The 11,307-nt window shown below is 37.7% G+C and overlaps 1 pseudogene; it reads right to left on the bottom strand.

Annotated features, from left to right (window-relative positions):
• Window positions 1-333: 333 nt before the first annotated feature.
• LOC101976816 (olfactory receptor 2W3-like) lies at window positions 334-1,293 on the bottom strand (annotated as a pseudogene).
• Between the last annotated feature and the right edge of the window lie 10,014 nt (window positions 1,294-11,307).

Genomic DNA, 11,307 nt, shown 5'->3' with positions numbered 1-11,307 from the left:
AGAGAGCTAGGGGATTCTAGATAAAATGCCTATGTGAGAGCACAATATGAACTAACAATAAACTACAGAAGCAGAACTCAAGAGAGGGCTGCTTCCAGTGAGGCCCTAATAGGAGCTGGTGGGGTGAGGTCTGCACACCTGGGTGTGGGTGACAGGCCCGGTGCTGTTCTCTCATAAAACACACAACACTGTCCACAAACAGGTTTCCAGAAGGCCAGCCCTGCTAGGATGCTGAGAGCTGTAGGCTGAGACCAGTTCTGCTCCACAGCTCAGAGGCCAGCAATGGCCCCACTGCAGCTGACCCTGAGGCTGGATGCTGGGCAGTCCAGGGCCTCACTCCTTGCCCCCCTTTCTGTTCCCCAGCAGCAACCTTCTCAGTGCCCCCTTCACCTCCTTGTTTCTGAGGGTGTAGATCATGGGATTCAGGAGGGGGCTGACGATGTTGTAGAAGAGGGTGAGGAACTTGCCCTGGTCCTGGGAGGACCTGCTTCCTGGCTGCATGTACATGTAGATGATGCTCCCAGAGAACAGGGAGACCATGGTGAGGTGGGAGCCACAGGTGTTGAAGATTCTGTGTCTTCCTGAGGACGACTGGATTCTGAACACAGCCCTGACGATGTGGCCATAGGACACCAAGATGAAGACCAGGGGAGACAGCACGATGCCCACGGCCAGGACAAAGACAGTGCCTTCTATGGCCACTGTGTTGATGCAGGCCATAAGGATCAGGGCTGGCATCTCACACAGGAAGTGGTCCACCTTGTTGTACTTGTAGCAGGGTAATCGTAGGATCACTGGAGACATGAACAAGGAGTTGGCCATCCCACAGCCCCAGGCCACTGACACCAAGCCCAGGCAGAGCCTGGAACTCATGATCACCATGTAGTACAGGGTTTGCAGATGGCCACAAACCTGTCATAGGCCATGACAGCCAGCAGAAGACACTCCACTCCACCCAGGCCCAGGAACAGGAAGAGCTGGACCATGCAGCCCACATAGCTGATGGTCTACATAGCTGATGGTCTTGTTGCGGCCACTCAGGTTGTGGAGCAGCTGGGGGATGGAGCTGGTGGTGAATCTGAGGTCCAGGAAGGACAGGTGGGTGAGGAAGAAGTACATGGGCGTGTGGAGCCGGGGGTCCAGCCGAGACACCAGGATGATGGTGCTGTTGCCCATCAGGGTCAGCAGATAGGCTACCAGGATGACCACAAAGAGGACCCTCTCCAGGTGGGGGCGGTCAGAGAAACCCAGGAGGATGAAGTGGCCCTGAGTGCTGCCGTTGGTCCTGTCCATCTCTACTACACCTGAGGAGAGGTGTCAACATCAGTAGTGACAAAGGCTGATGCTGGAATATGGACTCCTTGCCAGGATTAGAGGAGCACAGAGCAGGTTTATTTACTCACCTAGGCCCTAAACACTGGTGTGAAGGCTCTGCTATGATTACTGTCTCCAAATTATTGAAAAGGAAACTGAGGCACCTGTGGGTTAAGTAAATGTCACATGTGGAGAGGCAGAGCTGGTCTGCCCCAGGGAATGTGTCTGAAATCTTCATCCCGCATCCACCCCATGCTCTGTCATTCCAGAGAGGAAAGGCACACACCTGCCAAGCTCCAACCTCTGCTTCTTCCAGAGCCACAAGTTCCTGAGCTCGTGTCAAAACCTCAGAGGCACAAAAGATCACTCCAAACAATCACCTGGTTTGGATTAGGAAATACTAATGCAGCTCATCCTTGAACATCAAGGTCCACTTATGCACAGATTTTTAAAAATATAAATATACACACACACATATATGGATGTGTGTAAACATAGAAGTTTGTGTGTTAAATAAAGCTGATGTGTCATGCAAACAGAGAACATGAAAATAATCCTTTTGTAAGAAAAAAGTCTACAAGGAGAAATTGTACTAACATATATCTAAGCATAAATTGAAAATACAGTAATTAAAACATAAATGGCCTGAGTGACGTGACATTTGGGGCAGAGGAGGGGGTTGTAGATCCCTGCTGTATTCCTTATGCCAAAACAAACCAAATTACATATTTAAACATTTTAAAATGTTCAACTACTGCAAGAAAGTATGAAGTCTTTTCTATTTTCCTCCTCATCTTGGACTTGAGTAGATTTCACAAGTCAAATTTCAGTTCTTATAAATGTGAAATAAAATATGAATAAATCTGGATATATTTTTTAAAGAATCTCTGCTTCTAATGAAGTCTGGAAAATGACAATGGTAAAAGACTACTTTGTAAATTTTTTTTTCCAAAACGTTGGCAAGAAAAACCTATAATAACATAGAAATCAGAGAGGACTTGGAACAGCTCGGTAGACTATAAGTGATTCACAACCCAGTGACTTGTAGGTGCTAGGAATGTTCCCACTGATGACTAAGGCTATACAAATTGGAGCATAAAGTCCTTTGCTTTTTTGATAGGTTAATCTAAGAGTTGAAAACTGTGGGTGACACCCAGAGTTTAGGGAAGTGTGGGAGAGGAGCAGACTCATGACCCCTGCTGGGAGTTACCTTAGAGTAGTGCCTTTGGTCACATTAGTTCAAATTTAACCCAAAACATCACTTTTAAAAAACGGGAAATAAACATCACCTATTTCTCTCCAAAATAAATAAATAAATAATCAAAATAAATCCAAGCAGAGGGGCAGGAGCACCTGTCCTGCTGCCCACACTTGCCTCTCTGTAGAGGAGGGCCCCTAAGGAGTGCAGGGCTCCTTTACCTTCTGGGAAGGACAAGTGTTTTCTCCCCAAATCCTCACTCTAGAATAAAGTGGGTCCTCTATTCTCTGCATGGAGAGGTCCCTTGCAGCCACTGGCCCAGTCCTGGTGGCTCTCTGCACCCCAGCAGTTTGCCCTGCAAACACCTTCTACCATCCCTGCCAAGGTTATCCTATTAAATAATCAGCCACCTTTTCCTGCACACGGTGGATTTCTCTGTGTTTCTTGTGGACTGGTCAACACTCTTCCATGTTCTCTCCTGGAGAAAGAGTAGATTTCCCACAGCCCTTTACACCTGGGCACAGTTGGCGCTAGGCTCAGGGAGCCCCCAGCTGGTGACAGCGGTGGAGCTGCAGCCAGGGCTCCCTGACCTTGGGGAAGCTCTTCCTCCTCACCGAGCTAAGCGAAACACAGTCTGTAGATTAGAGTTCACACCAGAAAAGAAGTTCAAGTGCATTGGAAAAAAAAAGTTATTCATATCTTTTGACATAAAATTTTATGAAAAATAAGTTTTTACTTTCCCCCCTCTAGTTTAAGCTTATCATGAATAACATTTTCTTCCAAAAAATTCTGCCTTCTAATTTTCAAAATGTTCTCATCATAGTCTAACACCATAGGTCTCAATCATTTCTGAAGATGTTTCTGCTTTCTTCCATTTAAAAGTATTTTCTTCAGATAAGTTTCTGAACTTTCCTATTGCTTTTGTTGGAATGGGGATTGAAGAAATTACCTTTTTTTTTTTTTTGGCCAGTAATGTGATTCACTGAGGCACACTTCTTAGAACCCAGAAGGACTCCTGGGCCAAAAAGTGGTGAATATTTGAAATATGTCCTGTTGCAGGTCAATGAAATTGGTCTTTGTAGACTTTCTCAGGGTGATGGCAAGAAGAAATTCACTGGCCACACATTATTTAAAATTTCCCAGGACTGAAGTTGGAGATCAGTGTTAGAGTGCTTGCCTAGCATGCATAAAGCACTGTTTAATCCTTAGAACCACATAAAAATAAAGGTAAGATAGTTCCATTATTTCTTTGTTTATTTAAACTTTATATATAAAAATTATTTTGAAATGGTAAGAACTTAGGCTACCCATTAATTGCTGTGCTGTAGATATGATGTGTATTTAAAAGGATGCAAGGATGATTAAACCAAATCATGAGGGAGTCTTGGCTAACCATGAAGTTAGCTAACCATGGAGTTGCTTCTTAGTTCTTAAAAGCAGCAAAAGGACATAAGGAACACAAGATATCCTCAGGAGTCTCCTTTCCAATTTGTCATTTGGCAGAATGAGATGTGAAAAATGGGTTGCTCCTACTAGACTCTTCCTTGCTTTTTAGTTTTTATTTTGAATTCTTAATGGATTTGGTCATACTTAGGCAGGAGAACATGACTGTCAGCCAAATATTCTTCTTTAGTAGAGATTTATTATAAACAGTATAAATGCAACTTGGCTTCAAAATTTTCTTCTCCCCCTGAAGGAAAAAATCTCCATTTTATTAACTGGTTTAGTTTATGAGAAGAGAAAGGGCATAGACAGAAAAAGAGAAGGAGAGAAAAAGAGTTGTGACATCCCATAGCCTTGCCCATCAGTGACTTTATTTCAGTAAACACCATGGTGTTACCCAAATCTCAGACTTTATTCCTGATGACAATTCATATCTAAGGACAAGTTCTGGAGAAAAGGGGGGGAGGTGTATTGCTTTGCTAGCAAAGTAGAAACACAGGACTATTATCTCAGTATGTAATTCTGTCAAGTTGAACAGAAGACTTTTTAAAGAGGAGGTTTACTCTAAGATATCATCTCACTCCAGTGAGAATGGCAGCTATTATGAAAAAATTTAAAAAAGTGTTGACGAGGATGTAGGGGGAAAGGTACACTCATACATTGTGGGTGGAATTGCAAATTGATGCAGCCAATATGGAAAGCAGTTTGGAGGTTCATTGGAAAGCTGGGAATAAAAACACCATTTGACCCAGCTATCCCTCTCCTCAATTGATACCCAAAAGATTTTAAAACATCACACTACAGGGACACAGCCACATCAATGTTTACAGCAGTACAATTCATAATAGCTAAACTATGGAGCCGACCTAGATGCCCTTCAGTGGATGAATGGATAAAAAAAATGTGCCATATATACACAATGGAATTTTACTCAGCAATAAAAGAGAATAAAATCATGGCATTTGCAGGTAGATGGTTGGCGATTGGAGAAGATAATGCTAAGTGAAGTTAGCCAATCCCCCCTAAAAAAAAAAATTTCTCTGATATAAGGAGGCTGACTCATGATGGGGTAGGGAGGGGGAACATGGGACGAATAGATGAATTATAGATAGGGAAGAGGGAAGGGAGAGTAAAGGAGGAGCAGGGGATTAGCAAGGATGGTGGAATGTGATGGACATCATTATCCAAAGTACATATATGAAGACACAAATTGGGTATCAACCTACTTTATAATACAAACAGAGATATGAAAAATTGTGGTATATATGTGGAATAAGAATTGTAATGCAAAAAAAAAACCAAGTACACGTATAAAGACATGAAATGGCATGAACATACTTTATACAAAGATATGTAAAATTGTGCTCTATATGTGTAATAAGAATTGTAATACATTCCACTGTCGTGTATTGTAAAAAAATAAAATTAATTAAAAAAATAAAGAGATGATTTAAAGGCTACATTCCAGCTGTGCCTTTTGAGTGGTCATAATTCACTTGTAGTCTTGGGGAGATAGTTGTTTCTTAGAACTTCTAGAACCACACCTGAGGTCTGAATTATTTCATTCCTGTGGTATGTGTTTGCTTGAGGATAGATAATTTGGCCTAAGGTGGGAAGAAAGGTAATCTTACTTCTCCCAAGTTTAGGAAATGAGAGAAAAAGAAAGGGAAAAATGTTGAGCCCAGGAAAGTTGAAGTTTATGGATGTTGACTTTGCTCTGTATGCTCTTCCATTTCACTCTCTGGCTTCTTATTTCTGCCTCACCATTATTAATCATTTGACTTCAGATCTAACCAAGTCATTTTTGCCCTCTAGTGGTGAAATGATGCACTAACATAGTAGAAATGTGTCAAGCTCATTGAGGTTCACATTCAGAACTTGGGAGAAACATTTTCTTCATAGGATAATGTTGTGACCCGTGCCCACATAATTATGTAAAATGTCTCAGCACAGTATACTGTTGAAGAGGCATAAAGTATCCCATTCTGGGTGCATAAGATTCACATAGAGGCAGGAAAATCTGTTTAGGAAATATTTTTTTCCTGTGCTCATATTGAAGTTTCAAAGCAGAAGTAGCTTTTATATTTTTTTTTCCCTTAGCGCAAGTGTGCATGGTAGCACTACATATAACAGTCATACTCTGGAAATAAGTTAGCTGTCCATCAACAGAAAAATGGATAAAGACCTTGTGATATATTCAGATACACTATAGCACTGAAAAGAATTTACAGCTACATTTGACAAGGAAATGAAACCAGACTAAAAGAATACAGACAGTATGACTCCATTCATAAAAGCTGACAAGTCATAAAAATAAATCTATCAACTGAAGTCAGAATGGTTGTTACTTCAGGATGAAAGAGATACTAATTAGAATGGAACATGAGGGAAGGTACTTTGGTAATGATCACTTGATTCAAGTGATAATTTTATAAATTTAACTCAAACTATGCACTGATTAATTTTGCTCAGTTATGCTTTATTGGTCAATACATGAGAAAGTTCATAAGAAGAAATAAATTGGTAGAAACATAATGTGACCTCATAAATATATAAATTAAAACTAACAAAAGAGCATAAGAGAAACCATAATCATTTTAGCTGGAACTGGCCATAATTTATGGGACTACCTGAGTTTTGCCAGCAGCTGATACACAGCATAGTGGGTGTGCTGAAAAGAAGGCTGAGCTGACTCATGGGGTCCTGAATTCCAATCCCTCTGTACTGATGATGAACCATATATTTTTGGATTAAACATGTAGCTCTCAGGTTTGGGGCATTTAGGATAAACACCCTCAACAATAAAATGTGAAATTCTCGTAACATTATTTTTAATTTTTCTCAGCCCTAAAATTTTCTGAGGGTCCAACATCAAATGAGTGTTAGACATCCAATTATTTGAATTTCAAACGTTTCTCAAGAGTTGATGGTGAATAAAAAAAAAACTAATAGAGTAAATCTAAAACAATTATTACTCTGACAACCATACAATTACCACAAAACAGGAGCATTTTGAGAATGAAAGGTGTTTCTAAAACAATTTAAAAAACATAAGAAAGCTTTAGAAATATATATTAAGAGTAACCAACTGTTTGGGTTATTTTGATGGACCTAAATTATAGTTATTTAAAAAACACAAATTTTTATGCATTAATGCAATGAAAAACAATTTTTACTTAGGTTATCTTTATTTCCAAAATAACAAAGTATTTATTCTTGGTCCATACAAAAGAACTTTAATCATGTTTTAAAAATCATATTCTTCTTTAGCACTGTGCCACTAATATTTTTTAAAAGAATATATTTCTTATTGCAGCATAGCATATTATTTTTATTTTACATGAGATTGTGTTCAGTATTATATCCTAGGATTAAAACAACTGATTTTCTAATAGAAATATTTTTTAACTTTTTTTAAACTTTTTTTTAATGTGGTGTTGAGGATGAAATCCAGTGCCTCACATATGCTAAGTAAGCACTCTACCACTGAGCCACAACCCCAGCACTAACTGATTTTTTTTAACATCTGACTCTTTTTTTTCCTGCAAGTACTACACATATACAGTTTGTTTATTCAGTCACTTACATAAAAAAGCATCATATTTTCTCTCATGTTTTGGCAATTACAATTAAATGGAGGTATTATTAAATCTGAAGAATATCAGGTTTTATAAATGTCTAGTTTATAAAAAGTCTTAGCAAATACAAACCAAGAGAATGAGCATACTGTGCACTAAGCATATAAACAAAGTAACCATAATTAATATATAACAATTAGAATTCATTTTAATTTTTATTAGAGCTTACTAGCTATACATGTTTGTTGCTATACAACAACATTGCAACAAACTCATGCATAAATGGAATTTGATTTCAGTTTAATTCACCTCTTTTCCCTCCTACCCTCCCTCGCTTCCCCATTCTCCTTCCTCTACTCCACTAGACTTCCTATCACTCACCTATTCATATTTCACTGGTCCTTTTTGCATAAATATAAAATTCCCTGTGGTATATTTAGATAATAAATGACATAATTTTCTTAAAATAATTTTCATTGCCTCTGCTTACTCATCCTCTCAATCTGTAGATCTCCTTCTACATTACTAATATTTGCATTACCTTTATGTTATTCTATCATTCCTGCCATCTTTTCTTTATTTTCCTCTAGCTTCTGCATATGAAAGAAAACATCTGACCTTTGTGATTCTGAGTTTGGCTTACTTCACTTAGCATAATATTCTCCATTTCCACAAATTTACCAGCAATTGCCATAATTTCTTTCTGTGTTGTGGCTGAGAAGAACTCTATCTATCCATCTATCTATCAATCTATCTAATTTATCTACCAAATCTATCTATCAAATCTATCTAATCTATCTATATCTCTAATATATCTACCTATATCTATATCTGTTATCTATATCTATCTATATCTATATGCATATATATCTATATTAACCCATTTATCTATTTACAGGTACCTGGTTAATTCCATAGTTTACTATTTAATTTTGCTGCTATAGACACTGAAATACCTCTATCATTATTAGTATGTCAATTTAAGTTCATTTGGAAAAATACTAAGGAATGGAGTAGCTGGGTCATGTGGTAGTTTCATCCTTAGTTTTTCTGAGGAATTTCCTTCCTGCTCTTCAGAGTGGTTGTACTAGTATGCAGTCTCACCAATTTAGTCAATTAAGTTTCTTCTTTTGACAAGTTTCTGTTTAGTTCTTTTGCTCATATATTGATTGATTATTTATTGTTAGCCAATGAAGAGTATTTTTTTCATCCTGTTGACTCACTTCTCATTTTTAATTATTTCCTTTGTTGTGAAGAAGCTTTATGATTTACTGATAGCCCATTTATTGATTCCTGGTTTTATTTCTTGCACTTTGGGCATTTTTTAAAAAGGAATTTAGTCCTGGAACCTGCTTGAGTTTTGACCACAAGTTTTCCTCCACAATTTGTAATGTTTCTGGTCTAATTCATATTTCTCCAATCCATATGCACAGGGTGAGAAATGGGGATATATTTTCATTTTTCTACATATAGCTATACATTTTTCCTAGAAACATTTATTTAAAAGACTTTCTTTTCTCCAAAATATATTTTTGGCACCTCTGTAAAGGATTAGATAGCTACAAGTGTGTGAATTTGCCTGTCTCTTCTATTCTCTTCCTTTGGACTTTATATTTTGTTGCCAATATAATATCATGCTGAATTTTTTACTCCTGTTCTGAGGTATAATATCAGATCAGGTTTGACTGCTTCACTTTTCATGCACAGTATCAATTGGCCTATTCTAAGTCTCTCATTTTTCCCAATAAATTAAAGAATTTTTTTCTAACTCCAAAGAATGTATTGCATTTTGAGGGGATTGCATTGAATCTGTATATTATTTTTGGTATGCACAGTCATTTTGACAATACTGAGCCTGCTTGTCCAAGAACTTGGCATGTATTTCCATCTGCTAAGAACTTTTACAATTTCTTTCTTCAGTGTTGTATAACCTTCATTGTAAAGTGTTATATAACCTCCATGGTTAAATTAATTCTCAAATATTATTTTAGGTTATCGTGAATGGGATGGTTTTCCTCTTTTCTGTAAAGCTAAATAAATGTTAGAGTACAAGGAATATATTGATATCGATATCTGGGTGTTGGTCTTATAGTCTTCTACTTTGCTGAACTCATTTATAAGCTCTAGAAGTCTTTGGTGGAATTTTTTTAGTCTTCTGGATATAGGATCATGTTATCATCATCTCCTTTTTCTATATGTAATCCTTTCATTTTCTTTTCTTGCCTGATCACTTTGGTTAATGTTTTTTATGTCTTTATTTGTTCTAGTTTATTATACATAACAGCAGAATGCATTTCAATTCAGAGTACATATATAGAGCACAATTTTTCATGTCTCTGGTTGTTCACAAAATAGAATCACACCATTTGTGTTTTCAAATATGTACTTAGGGTAATGATGTCCATCTCCCAACATCTTTCCTACTCCTATTCCTCTTTTCTTCCCCTCCTTTCCCTTTGCCCTTTCTAAAGTTCCTCCATTCCTTCTATGCTTCCTGCATCCCCATTATGAGTCAGCGTGCACATATCAGAGAAAACATTCAGCATTTTTTTGATTGGCTTACTTCACCTAGCATAATATTCTCCAACTCCATCCATTTAGCTGTAAATGCCAAATTTTATTATCTTTTAATGCAGAGTAATATTCCATTGTGTATATATACCACAGTTTCTTTATCCACTCATCTAGGTTGGTTCCACAATTTAGCTATTGTGAATTTTGCTGCTGTAAACATTGATGTGGCTGTGTCACTATAGAATGCTTTTTAAAAGTCTTTTGGGTATAAACTGAGGAGTGGGATTGCTGGGTCAAACTGTGGTTCCATTCCAAGATTTCTAAGGAATATCCATACTGCAGATTGGCTGCACCAATTTGCAGTCTTACTGACAGTGTATGAGTGTGCCTTTTCCCCCACATCTTCAACACTTATTGTTGTTTTTCTTAATAATAGCTGACATTCTGACTGGAGTGAGATAAAATCTTAGAGTAGTTTTGACTTGCACTTCTGTTCAGTTCCTTAGCCCATTTAATGATAGGGTTATTTTTTGGGATTTCTTTTTGGTATTAAGTTTTTTGAGTTCTTTATATATCCTAGATATTAGTGCTCTATCTGATGTGCATGTTGTAAAACTTTGCTACCATTCTGTAGGCTATTTACCTCACTTATTGTTTTATTTGCTGAGAAGAAGCTTTTCAGTTTGAATTCATTCCATTCATTGATTCTTTTTTTTCCTCCATTCACTTTCTTTTTTTAATTTTTTTTATTAGTTGCTCAAAACATTACAATGATCTTGACATATCATACATTTGATTCAAGTGGGGTATGAATTCTTTTTCTCCACTAGTGCAGATTGCAGTATCACAGTGGTTTTATAGCCACATTTATACATACAGCCATATTATTGTCTATTGTATTTTGCTACCCTTCCTATTTCACCCTTCCCTCCCTTCCCCTCCCATCACCTCTCTCTACCCACTCTATGACACTTTTCTCTCTCTCTTTTTTTCTTCCTCAAACCATCTTATATGTAATTTTGCATAACAATGGGGGTCTCCTTCCATCTTCTGTGTGATTCCCCTTCTCTCTCCCATTCCCATGCATCTCTCATCCCTCTTTAATGATAATCTTCTTCTCATGCTCTTCCTCCCTTCTCTGTTTTTAGTCGCCCCCCCTTATATCAAAGAAGACATTTGGCACTTGCTCTTTAGGGATTGGCTAGCTTCACTCAGTATAATCTGCTCTAATGCCATCCATTTCACTGCAAATGCCATGAT

This window comes from Ictidomys tridecemlineatus, chromosome 1 (genome assembly GCF_052094955.1).
Source record: "Ictidomys tridecemlineatus isolate mIctTri1 chromosome 1, mIctTri1.hap1, whole genome shotgun sequence".
NCBI classification, from domain to species: Eukaryota; Metazoa; Chordata; class Mammalia; order Rodentia; family Sciuridae; genus Ictidomys; species Ictidomys tridecemlineatus.
Note: the sequence above shows the minus strand (reverse complement) of the source record. Positions and strands in the feature narration are given on the sequence as shown.